The following is a 10,643-nucleotide window of genomic DNA, read 5'->3' as shown; positions in this document are numbered from 1 at the left end:
GGGGGGGGGCGGGCACCCAGGGGCCCTCCACGGCCAATTGTGGAGCTGGGGGAGATGCTCTATCCACCCCACCATCTCAGCATTCACGAGCTGCGCCTGATACCTTGAGGTATGTAGGAAAAAAACATTTTAAACTGTGTCTATGGCCAAATCGCTGATTCTCTGAATCAGCTTCCAATCTTCAGATTCATATTTGGCCAAATCAAAAGGGCACAGTGATCCAAAACAATGAATCGAATTACTGTCCCCCAAATTGAGCCGAATCCCAATTGAATATAGCCTGCTTTGCACACCCCTAATATCCAGCCTGTAGAGACGTATTAACCAGCCCACTGTGTGGCGCATGGGTCTTGGACTGAACCCACAAGTCACATATGTTGTGTGAAGAACAGGCCCCATGCACATGGTGTGTGGGACAGATCTGGTGAATGCTACAGGTGGGGCTGGATCCAGTATGCATTCTGCATGGGACCAGGGCTGAAGCCAGAGTTAGCACTGGCCACATGTGGCTCACAGAACCACATCTGGCATGCATTCCATGTGGACAGGATACAAGACTAGTTCTGGCATGCATGTGGCATGCAGAACTGGGTCCAGGGTACTCATGGAGCCCACCGCAGACCGGCTCTGTGTGTTGGATCCAGTGCCTTGGGCTGGTCTGTGGGCCCAATACAGCCCATCCAGCTCACTGGGCCACATGAGTGTTGACAACCCTGGACTTAGATGGATCTAGGTTTTGATTTATATAGGAATTCCTAATATTGCTATAATATGTAAATATTTTCTACTGCAAACATGAAAGTTATGAGTGCACCCAGCCACCTAGTTAAAAATCTAAGCATTTATAGTCCTCACCCAGAATTTAAGTGAAGGCAAGACATGTTCACAGTATCTTAGAGAAGCTGCCATTTACATCAGTGCCTGTACCATTTGATTTTCTCTTCGTTTACAGCTAAAGAATTGTGGAAGACCACAAAATAATTGTGGAAGAGTCCCCCTCCATTATTTTTACTTTGTTAACTTATCTGAATATGAATTTATATATTGTACTGATTTAATCCATGATTTAAATCAGTACACTATATACTACTAAATATTGCATCTAACCCAAGCACTTCACTAAGTAGAAGTCTTTCTTTAAATAATCAATTACAAATCAACTAAAGCACAGATTGAAAAGCTATCTTCTAAAGAAAGGTTCATTCTCAATGGTTGATATAACCATTAGAAAAGTGTAGTTCTAAAAACCGCCACATAAGCCACTTCCTTGCAGGTAAAATAGGCTACCAGCTAAATGATACAAATGGTACAGGGCATCTTCCAATGTCCACTAATTTCAATATTAACAGCACTGCTTAACCAGATTTAAGCTTACTACTTTATGCAAGACAGAGGTGATACAGACTGTTTGCACCTCATTAAGGCTTGTTAAATGGTTATTTATAAGGCCTCCCTCTAACACCAGCTGTGAAATTGACAGAAACTAATCAGTTTCACAACTGCTAACAGCACCACACAGCACTGACAATGATTGACACGGGCTAAGGATTAACTGCCTGCTCCAGGCATTGGACAGTTTCCCCATTATCAGGGGAGGCTAAGGCTTCTTATACTTTAAATAGAGCATTTCCATTAAATGTTACATTTCTTTGCCACCAATAAACTATACACTATAGAGATATACATCTAACTTAAGTGATTTTTTTCAAGCAATATCTTGATTTCTTCAGATTCTTAGTAATGCTATGTTTTTACTGTGATAAAAGGCCAAATAATAGATTGCTCTGATTGATGAGACTATCACTTAGATTTCATTATTTCTGAAGTTTCCTCTGTACCTCCAAAAGTATTAGTTCATTAAGCTGCAGCTTCTGCTCTGCACGCTACAGAAAACTGCTTGTGGCATCTGAATGAAGAATTTCAATTTCACAGTTTATATGGAAATGCAGTGCCACTAATCTAAGCAAGGAAAGGATATTATGTGATTCAATGAAAACAACAATCAGAATGGAGTTCAGACAACATTATGACACACAGGCTGAACTATAAATGCACAGTGGAGGAAAAGGGAGGGGGCTGAGAGGAGATAGAAAAAGTATACAACTACCACAAACAGAGTTTTAAAATGCTGTCAGCTTTGGACTAAAATTCTATCTAAAACAAAGTGTCATTGAAGCAGATGTCAATATTTTTTTAAGGCAAAACTGTACCTTAGTTACAGATGTTGACAGCTAAAGTCAGAAAGTGCCTATTTAAAAATCTTATGTAAAGGGAAATGCCCAGCTGGGGCAGGGCGAGGTGCAGGACAGAGCCACGAACCAGACTCATCCAGGGGGAAGAGGTGGGCAGGCTACCTACCATAACTTTTTATAGTACCAATAGTTAAAGGAGTCCCTGTAGAATGTTTGACAAGTTATGTGAAATTCTTGCAACATTCCTGCAAGAATTAGCAAAAAAACCAATGGAGCAGACTGCATAATAATTGTCCGAGTACTACAAATCCGATTAGCATAACCTAGTAAAATGACCAAGCATTGGCAAGACAATCGCCTGGAGGCACCCCAGAAAATAATTAAAGGTAATGCTAGATTTGCAGATACCATCTACTAGTGACTAAAATCCTTTATTATGTTTTGCTTGGCAGTTGCTGTGTAATAAACAGTGGCCACAGCACTAATCATTTCATTGTTACCTTAGCTCAACAATACTATTAATAAATAGCAGTATGTATTAAAAAAATATGCATTAAATCATGTCTTGGGTAGAGACTGAATTTTCAAAAAATTTGGGTCAGTAACAGAGAATCATTTACAAGTTTGTGTGGGGGGTTGGAAAATTAAGTCTGCAAGTCTTTAGTTCCCTCTAGACAGGTTAAAAATTAGTTCTAAGACTTGAGAGTTTGGGTTCATGTACTTCTGTGGAAAAAATCTTACACAGGATCCTTTTTCAAACAAGAAAATAATATTACTATTGGCAGTGGAGGAAAAGGGAGGGGGCTGAGAAGAGATGGAAAAATTATACAACTACCACAGAGTTCTGACTACTGGCATGATCAGAAAACTGGAGGATATTGGGCTCAACTGCAGGACCATCAAGCGCACACGAAACTGATTACAAGGTAGAACACAGAGTCCAAATAAATGGATCAGTGTCGTCCTGGTGAGACGTAGGCAGCAGCATACCCCAGGGGTCAGTACTTGGCCCAGTGCTGTTTCATATCTTCTTCAACAACCTGGATGAGGGGTTGAAAAGCCCATTGGCCCAGTTTGCAGATGACACCAAGATATGGGGTTGTGCAGACACACCCGCAGATAGGCTGTAGATACAAGCAGACCTAGACAGGCTGGCGTGTTGGACAGAATGGAACCAGATGAAGTTCAACATAGAGAAATGCAAAGTGCTGCATCTGGGAAGGAAGAACCCCCACCACACCTACAGGCTGGGCATCACTAACCTGGCCAGCACTACAGATAAAAGGGATCTAGGGGTAACGATAGACCCCAGCATGAATATGAGCTGGCAATGTGACACAGTAGCCGCTAGAGTCAATAAAACTCTGGCATGCATCAATCGATGCATCTCAACTAAATCCAAAGAAGGGATTCTCTCACTTTACTCAACATTGCTGCTTACCAATTGAGACTTACTGTTATATCAGAGGCGTACATCAGGGGCTCAGTGAACAACTGTTCACCAGAGCGCCCTGGGGGAAAACTAGAAACAATGGCCACAAACTCCAGGAAGACAGTTTCAGGCTGAACATTAGGAAAAACTTCTTTACAACTAGGGTGTCCAGATGATGGAACAAGCTCCCCTCAGAGGTGGTGGAATCATCTACCCTAGAGTTCTTCAAGAGAAGACTGGATGGCCACCTGGCTGGGGTCATCTGACCCCAGGTGTCTTTCCTGCTCATGCAGGGAGCTGGACCCAATGATCCTTCAGGGTCCCTTCCAGCCTTATGATTCTATAACTGTTCTACATTTGAATTATCTTTACTTTAACTATTTCTGTGAGCACCAAATAATAGGGATGCACCGATAAAGATATTTTGAGCCAATACCGATTATTAACGAGCCATATCGGCCAATACCAATCTGACTAACAATATGCAGCCTGGCATCTTGGAGAGTAGCATCCAGCTGGTAAGTCTGTGGGGGGGAAAGGGGTGGAATGAGCACCGGGGGGGCAGATCGAAGCCCCCACAGTGAGGGAGGGAGTAGGGCTGGGGTTGGGGCAGGCACTGCACAGCAGGGCGGAAGTGGCTCATCTGGGGAGTGGGGGGAAGGCATTGCATGCACCCTCGGGGGAGGTATGGGGGTGGCGATTTTGCCCCCTAGATCTGTGCACGGGGTGAGGGCAGGCTGCTGCTGTGGGCTGGGGCCAGAAGCAGTGCCAGGCTCTTCACAGCAGAGGGGCTAGGCCAAGACTGCGCTCAGGGTGGGAGGTGGCAGTGGTACTGGGAGGTGGAATTCAGGGTGGACTACAGTGAATTTTGGGGTGGCTGTAGCCCACCCTGTAGCTCCCTCTCCCAGTGCTGCCGCCTTCCCCTGGTGCAGCCCCAACCCAACCCCTCTGCCAGGAATAGTCCGACACCACTCCCAAGGCCAGCCCACAGTGGCAGCCCGCCCTCGCCCCATGCCCAGACCCAGAGGGAACATGCCCCCATGCCTCCCCGGGGGTGTGCGCAGCAGCAGGAGCCACCCTCTCCTACTTGCATCCCCCCTCCCGATGAGTCCAATTCGTGGCTCTGTCCCATGCCCCGCCCCAGCTGGGCAGCACCTGCCTCTGCCCCAGCCCTTCTCTCCACAGACTTACTGGCCAGATGCTGCTCTCCAAGCAGCCAAGCTGCACTCCTGGCCACGTGCATGCATGCAGCATTTATCATCGACATTACTGTTCACATCAGCCAAAAAAAGCTGATTGCGAATAACATCAATTTTCCTTTCATTGATGTCAATATAATATGGATTAATGCATCATTGCACCTCTACCAAATAAGCCATTCTGCAAACTTAAAATCCTCAGCTAGCCCCCCTCCATGCTTCCTCATTCCTTCTCTGCACTCAACCAAGTGAGACTCAGATGCAGTCACTCAGCTTGGAAAAGGTCTTCCTAGTACAAAACCTACTTCCTAGACAACTTCTACTAGTCTCTCAATCTATCCAAACCTTCCATATACCCTGAGGTTGCTAAATTGCTGAGTCATAATGAAAGGCTGGACAAGAAAGAGATCTGCATTGAAAGTTGTCTGGGAAGCAGAGGTAGCAGCTGTAGTACAAAGGTACCTTTTAAGACTGTAGCATGCTAGTTTACCAGAGAAGACTTGCTCTAACAGACTTTATTAGGTGCAAGATTCCATACTGGGGAATGCTATGTATTCATAAAAAGAGTGGAACAGACTGCATGGGTACATAAAGGGAATTAAAGTAAAATTAAGGCCTTAGTCAGGAAGACTGCAGGATCTGGGGCCTACTTTAATAAATATTATGTGCTATGGATTCCAGCATGGCCCACACTGCCCTTCCCATATTGCTTAAATGGGACAAAGGTCACATTATGAAAGAGGCTGGGAATTACTGAAGTCAAAGAAACAAAACCTATTTTCAAAGCCCAAAGTCAAAATAAAGTTGAAGCCATTACCAAGCTTTCTGCTTGAGCATTTAATTGAATAAATCCATTGAGAAAACAGTATCTTCCAAATGGTCATAAAATTCGGCACAGTATGAAAATCTGTTATTTTTTGTTGAAGGATAGCAACTGTAGCCAAAAAATTACACTACTATATCTGACCTCTTTCAGCTAAAGAAAAGAAAGTGAAAAAGGATGAGTAAGAAAGGCCCATTCTTAATTTTCAAAAGTACTCTTCTACAAAATAGAAAGAATAGAGCCTTGAACAGGGGCTTGATATTCCATACAGAAAACAAAGGCACAAATGTTTTTCTGCCTATGTAGATTTTAACAAAATCTACATGATACAAATAGAGTGCTTTGGTCAGTATTACCACCATGGCCTGGTATTGCAAGTACCTCTGCCTCATTAAATGCTCAAGTTACTAAATGGGTTAAAGAAATCGAAAACAGACTGAATTTGTTAGATTGAAATTTCAATATACTCTTAGTGGAAAGAAAGCAATAAAGAGCAATGAATAAAACTCTATACCATTATATCCCAGAGATAAAATAATGACTAAAAAAATCTAAGTCATCAGTTTTTTGGTTTGCGGTACAGGAGTTTACATTTGAACACAGCTGGATCTCACTCAGGCAGCCAGCTCCCATGACAGCACCTTCAAGCTATATTGATTTCTATGGGAGAAAAGGCACCATAAATCTGCCTCAGCAGCATTGCGTCATTCTTTTGGTTGGCTCTAGAAGGTAAATTAAATGTTTTCCATTAGTATGGTAAAGAGGCTATACAGTTTTGTTTTTATTTCAAATACAGGCTCAAGTTACGGAACACTTCAGCTAGCTATGTGGCAAGAACTACATGTTTAATATTTGTAAAGCCAGCAATTCATACTTAGGTGAAAACAGATGTGTGTACTGCACAGTTCCCAGGACTGTAAATGCCTTTAAAATATGTTGATTTTGAGCTTTTTCGGTTAAAACAGAGGAAATTGAAGCCAAACCCAGCACTTCTTTTTGGAGGGAAGGGGAAAAAACATCAGGAAAACACATAAGCATACAAGCAAAGCTGCAGCACAACAAAGTACAGTTTTAAGAAGCTATAAGCATAACACTTGAGGTAACAAGTGATGTTTCCTTGATCAATTATTCATGTAATTTACAGCAATAGATACAGTTGCATCAGTAAGGGAAAATAAAACTAGGGCAAATACAACCCTCAGAACTATGAACTGCCCTCAATTTTCACTGGAACATTTGGCCATCATTTTACGCCATGTGTTTCTAGTTAATAAAATATACACCCTGTCCCACATAAAGAGAAAGAAGGAGAAACAGAAAAAAGTACAAATTGATTTGCTGGAAATAGTAAAAGCATTCAAGACCACATTTCAGTCCCACACTCTATGAATTATTGATAACCAATACTAGCTTAAACTTTGTGCATGAATCATAAAACCTCCTGTTAAGTACAGGTATATCTGCCAACCACTATGGAATTATTCAAGTACCTCTTATGAAGCTTAGACTTACCATATTTGCTCAAATATAAGATGACCCTGAATATAAGATGATCCTCCAATAAATTAGCTTCTATATATGGAAATCTAAATTAGTTATAATTTTTCAGGTATGGAATCTAATTATTGGAGGCTTCTCCCGAATTTGTTCCTCTCCCACTACTACAGCAAAGAAAATAAATCTGGGGAGGTCAGGCAGTTCTCTTGCCCTCTGTCCCCCTCACCCCCCCCCAGTTTCTTCCCCCTGCAGCTTCCTCCACACCCTCCTTATTGTCAGAGTCTGCTCTCCATGAGCACATGGAAATGAGAAGCAAGTTTGAAAACACTGCCCTTGAAATAAATATACCTGTAGCAACTTGCATATACTACAAGTACCCATAAACTTAGTTCACCCAGAAATGATGCATTTTGCCTTTTCTGAAACCACTCCAACTTTTAGTTTTTTGAAACCACTCCGTAAACACACTTTTAAGCAGTACATATATACCTACTTATATACAATTCAAGCTATGCATAATACTAGTTTAAAGCTAAAAGTATCATGATTTACTGCATAATTCACTGGGCTGAGCCCCCAGCAGAGTCAACAGCATTTCAAGACATGGTAACCCCACAGCTCAGTACTGCTCAGTACACTGGTGTACTGCAGACACCCCCCAAAAAGGATCTATGTGCTAATTACTCTCCCCCTGCATTCATGACTGAAACCAGGCATTTTTGCCAGGAGTCCTGGGATTCTCCAAAAATTTTTATGTACATGAGACACAGGGCAACATGATCCAGCTCACATAGGGCAGGCAGGGCTACACTAATCATATGCAACAGGCTAAGAGAGGGAGTGACAGAGGGATTTTGGGTGAACTAATTGGTGCCCCTTTTGGTGATGTTTGCCGTACATTTAAGGCTGGTGAAGAAATAGGAATCATTTGAAATGGAAAAGAAAGGTGCAGATCAGCAGTGGGAGTGAAAAGGAAGTAGAAATGTATTTAATGTACAGATTCACCATGACCTGAATATGTGTCAGCACTGAGGAAGGCTGCATGCAATAGACAATACTATACATCTTATTCAAACTGGCGGCACTCATCTATCCATGTGGGAGAATACTTACCAGTTGTAGCCCCACATACGATGTTTGAATGACTGAGTTTTGCTCAAATCAAGAAGATTTGAAACTGATTTGGCTGATTTGACCTGGAATATGATTTTTTCTTTTTTTTTTGGAAAATAAGTGTGGTATGTTCCCATGAGTATGTTTGCCCAATATAAGCCATATATTTTACAGTCATGCCCACTGCTGTCTGCAATTAATCAGCTTCATGGCTGGTTTCCATTACTGAGCACATGCTGCTGCTGGCAGCAGTTTTATGATAGACAATATATTTAATGAGGTTTCCTTGTATGTGAATGTAAGGATGAGGGTCTTTTTCTCCCATGCTGATGGGGAAAATAAAAAGTATTCGAGTAAATACGGTACTCATTCTCAGCCTGTATAAAATTTAACTTTTTGAAATACTATTCAAAAGAGATACTACCAACTACAAAAAAGTGCATCTCCAGCACAAAATGTTCTATTGTAACAAGCAACTCAAAGTTACCGTGAACAAAACGGGGAAATATTTGCTCTTTTGTTTTTTCAGTTTGTTCACTTCCTTTTTTTTTTTTTTTTAAGTGTTATATATAATTATCGGTCTCATCATTTTGTTGATAGCATAGCAGGGGTCAGACACCATGGGCCAATGCAGACTTCTCTTTGCCTCTCAGAAGGGCCAGTGCCTGTGGCTATCCTTGCCACTAACCCCATCTCCTTTGCAGTGAATGTAAGCATAGATGTAGCAGAGCAACAGACTCCACAGCAGAGGGAAGTGAGCTCTGCAGAGAGGGTGGGAGGCACTGTACAGCTCTATGCCATTGATGCCCCTCTGCCACATGGAACTTTACAGGCGGGATTCATCCCACAGGCAGCAGGTTGCCAGCCCCAGCATACACCCTTCTGTAAATCTTTCAAGACGATGCCCATCTGAAAACAGCGACAATGAGGCTGAGACTGAAATCGAAGAAGGCAACCGAAAAAAAAGAAGGGGAAAAGTATATGAGAAACCCTAACTACATTTATTAATACTGCTCTCAGGCTTGCACGCAAGACCTTTTAAAAGTTTGTAAGGCAGTGACCCTACATGAAAATCCTGGCTGTACTGAAGCCAGTGTAAGTTTTGCAATTGGTTTCCTTTGTACTAGGATTTCACCCCATGTCTCTGCAGCAAGCAGTGCTCAACAATACTGGGTATTAAACAATGCTCAATACATTTAATATGTATTGAGCATTAAACAGAAAATATCCTCATCTTTCAAACCTTAATATCTTGATCTGAAAAATAAGCTTCTTACCTTGATATAAGATTTCTAAGCCTCTAAGTCGCACTGAATTATTTGGCATTTCTTGTCTTAACAGAGAGTTTAAGTGATATTTCATCTCATCTCAAGCAGCTATCTCCAACTAGAAATTCCAGAGGATTCCTTGAAGAAGTGCCTAGAAATATAGTAACAAGGGAAAATAGTTAGCTTGATTGATGTAGTCTTAGAAACCACATTTTAGATATGAAAATTATTTTGCTGAGTATCAAACCAGTGCCTTACAAAAAAAAAAAGAATACTGGTGTTAAAAATCAGAAATACATGTACACTTTTGGAGAGGAAGGGATTAAAATAAAGGACGAGAGGATCGTAAGATATAGTGCTGGAAAGGACCTCACAAAGTCATCTGGTCTAGCCCCCTGCTCAAGGCAGGATCATCCCTCACTAAACCATCCCAGCCAAACTGTTCTTGAAATCTTCCAAGAATGGAGATTCCACAATTTCACAAAGTGGCCTGTTCTGGTTCCTCCTAATCTCCAACCTAAGTATCCTCTGCAGCTGCAGTCTGAGACCACTGCCCTTAGTTCTTTGCTGTACAGCCACAGAGAAAAAACCATCTCCATCCTTGTCATAATCACCTTTCAGATATTTGAAGACTGTTAGCAAATCCACCCTCAGGATTCTCTTCTCCAAACTAAATAAATTTAGTTCTCCCAGACTTTTCTCAAAACTCCCGCTTCCTAGGCCTCTAATCATTTTGCTGTTCTGTGCTGAACCCTTTCCATACTTCTTCAAGTGTGGGGTCCAAAACTGGACACAGTACTCCAAGTGAGGTTTCACAGATGGACAGAGGAAGAATCACTTCCCTTGATTCGCATGTGATACTCCAGTTAATACAACCCAGTATGCTGTTGGCTTTTTTCCAACTGTTGGCTCATATTCAGTTTATGGTCTATTGTAACCCCCAGGGCCTTCTCTACAGTACTGTAGCCTAGCCAGTCATTCCCCAGTCTGTATTTATTCACACAATTATTCTGTCCCAAGTGCAGGACTTTGCACTTGTCCTTGTTGAATCTCATCCGATTCAGGTCATTCTGGATCCTAGCCATTTTTCAACTCCACCAACTTGGCATCATCTGCAAA

At 42.0% G+C, this 10,643-nt stretch overlaps 1 protein-coding gene across 1 annotated transcript in view; it reads right to left on the bottom strand.

Annotated features, from left to right (window-relative positions):
- FAM110B (family with sequence similarity 110 member B) overlaps positions 1-9,666 on the bottom strand; it is a 184,638-nt gene extending 174,972 nt beyond the window's left edge. The window contains exon 1 of the mRNA XM_019527643.1: positions 9,534-9,666. The gene's annotated coding sequence lies outside the window, so the exon portion shown is untranslated. The remainder of the gene's footprint in view (positions 1-9,533) is intronic.
- Between the last annotated feature and the right edge of the window lie 977 nt (positions 9,667-10,643).

The sequence above is a fragment of the Gavialis gangeticus genome, unplaced genomic scaffold, assembly GCF_001723915.1.
Source record: "Gavialis gangeticus isolate Ggan-Ray unplaced genomic scaffold, GavGan_comp1, whole genome shotgun sequence".
Taxonomy (NCBI): domain Eukaryota; kingdom Metazoa; phylum Chordata; order Crocodylia; family Gavialidae; genus Gavialis; species Gavialis gangeticus.
The sequence above is the reverse complement of the archived record's forward strand: the minus strand, read 5'-3'. Positions and strand labels throughout refer to the sequence as shown.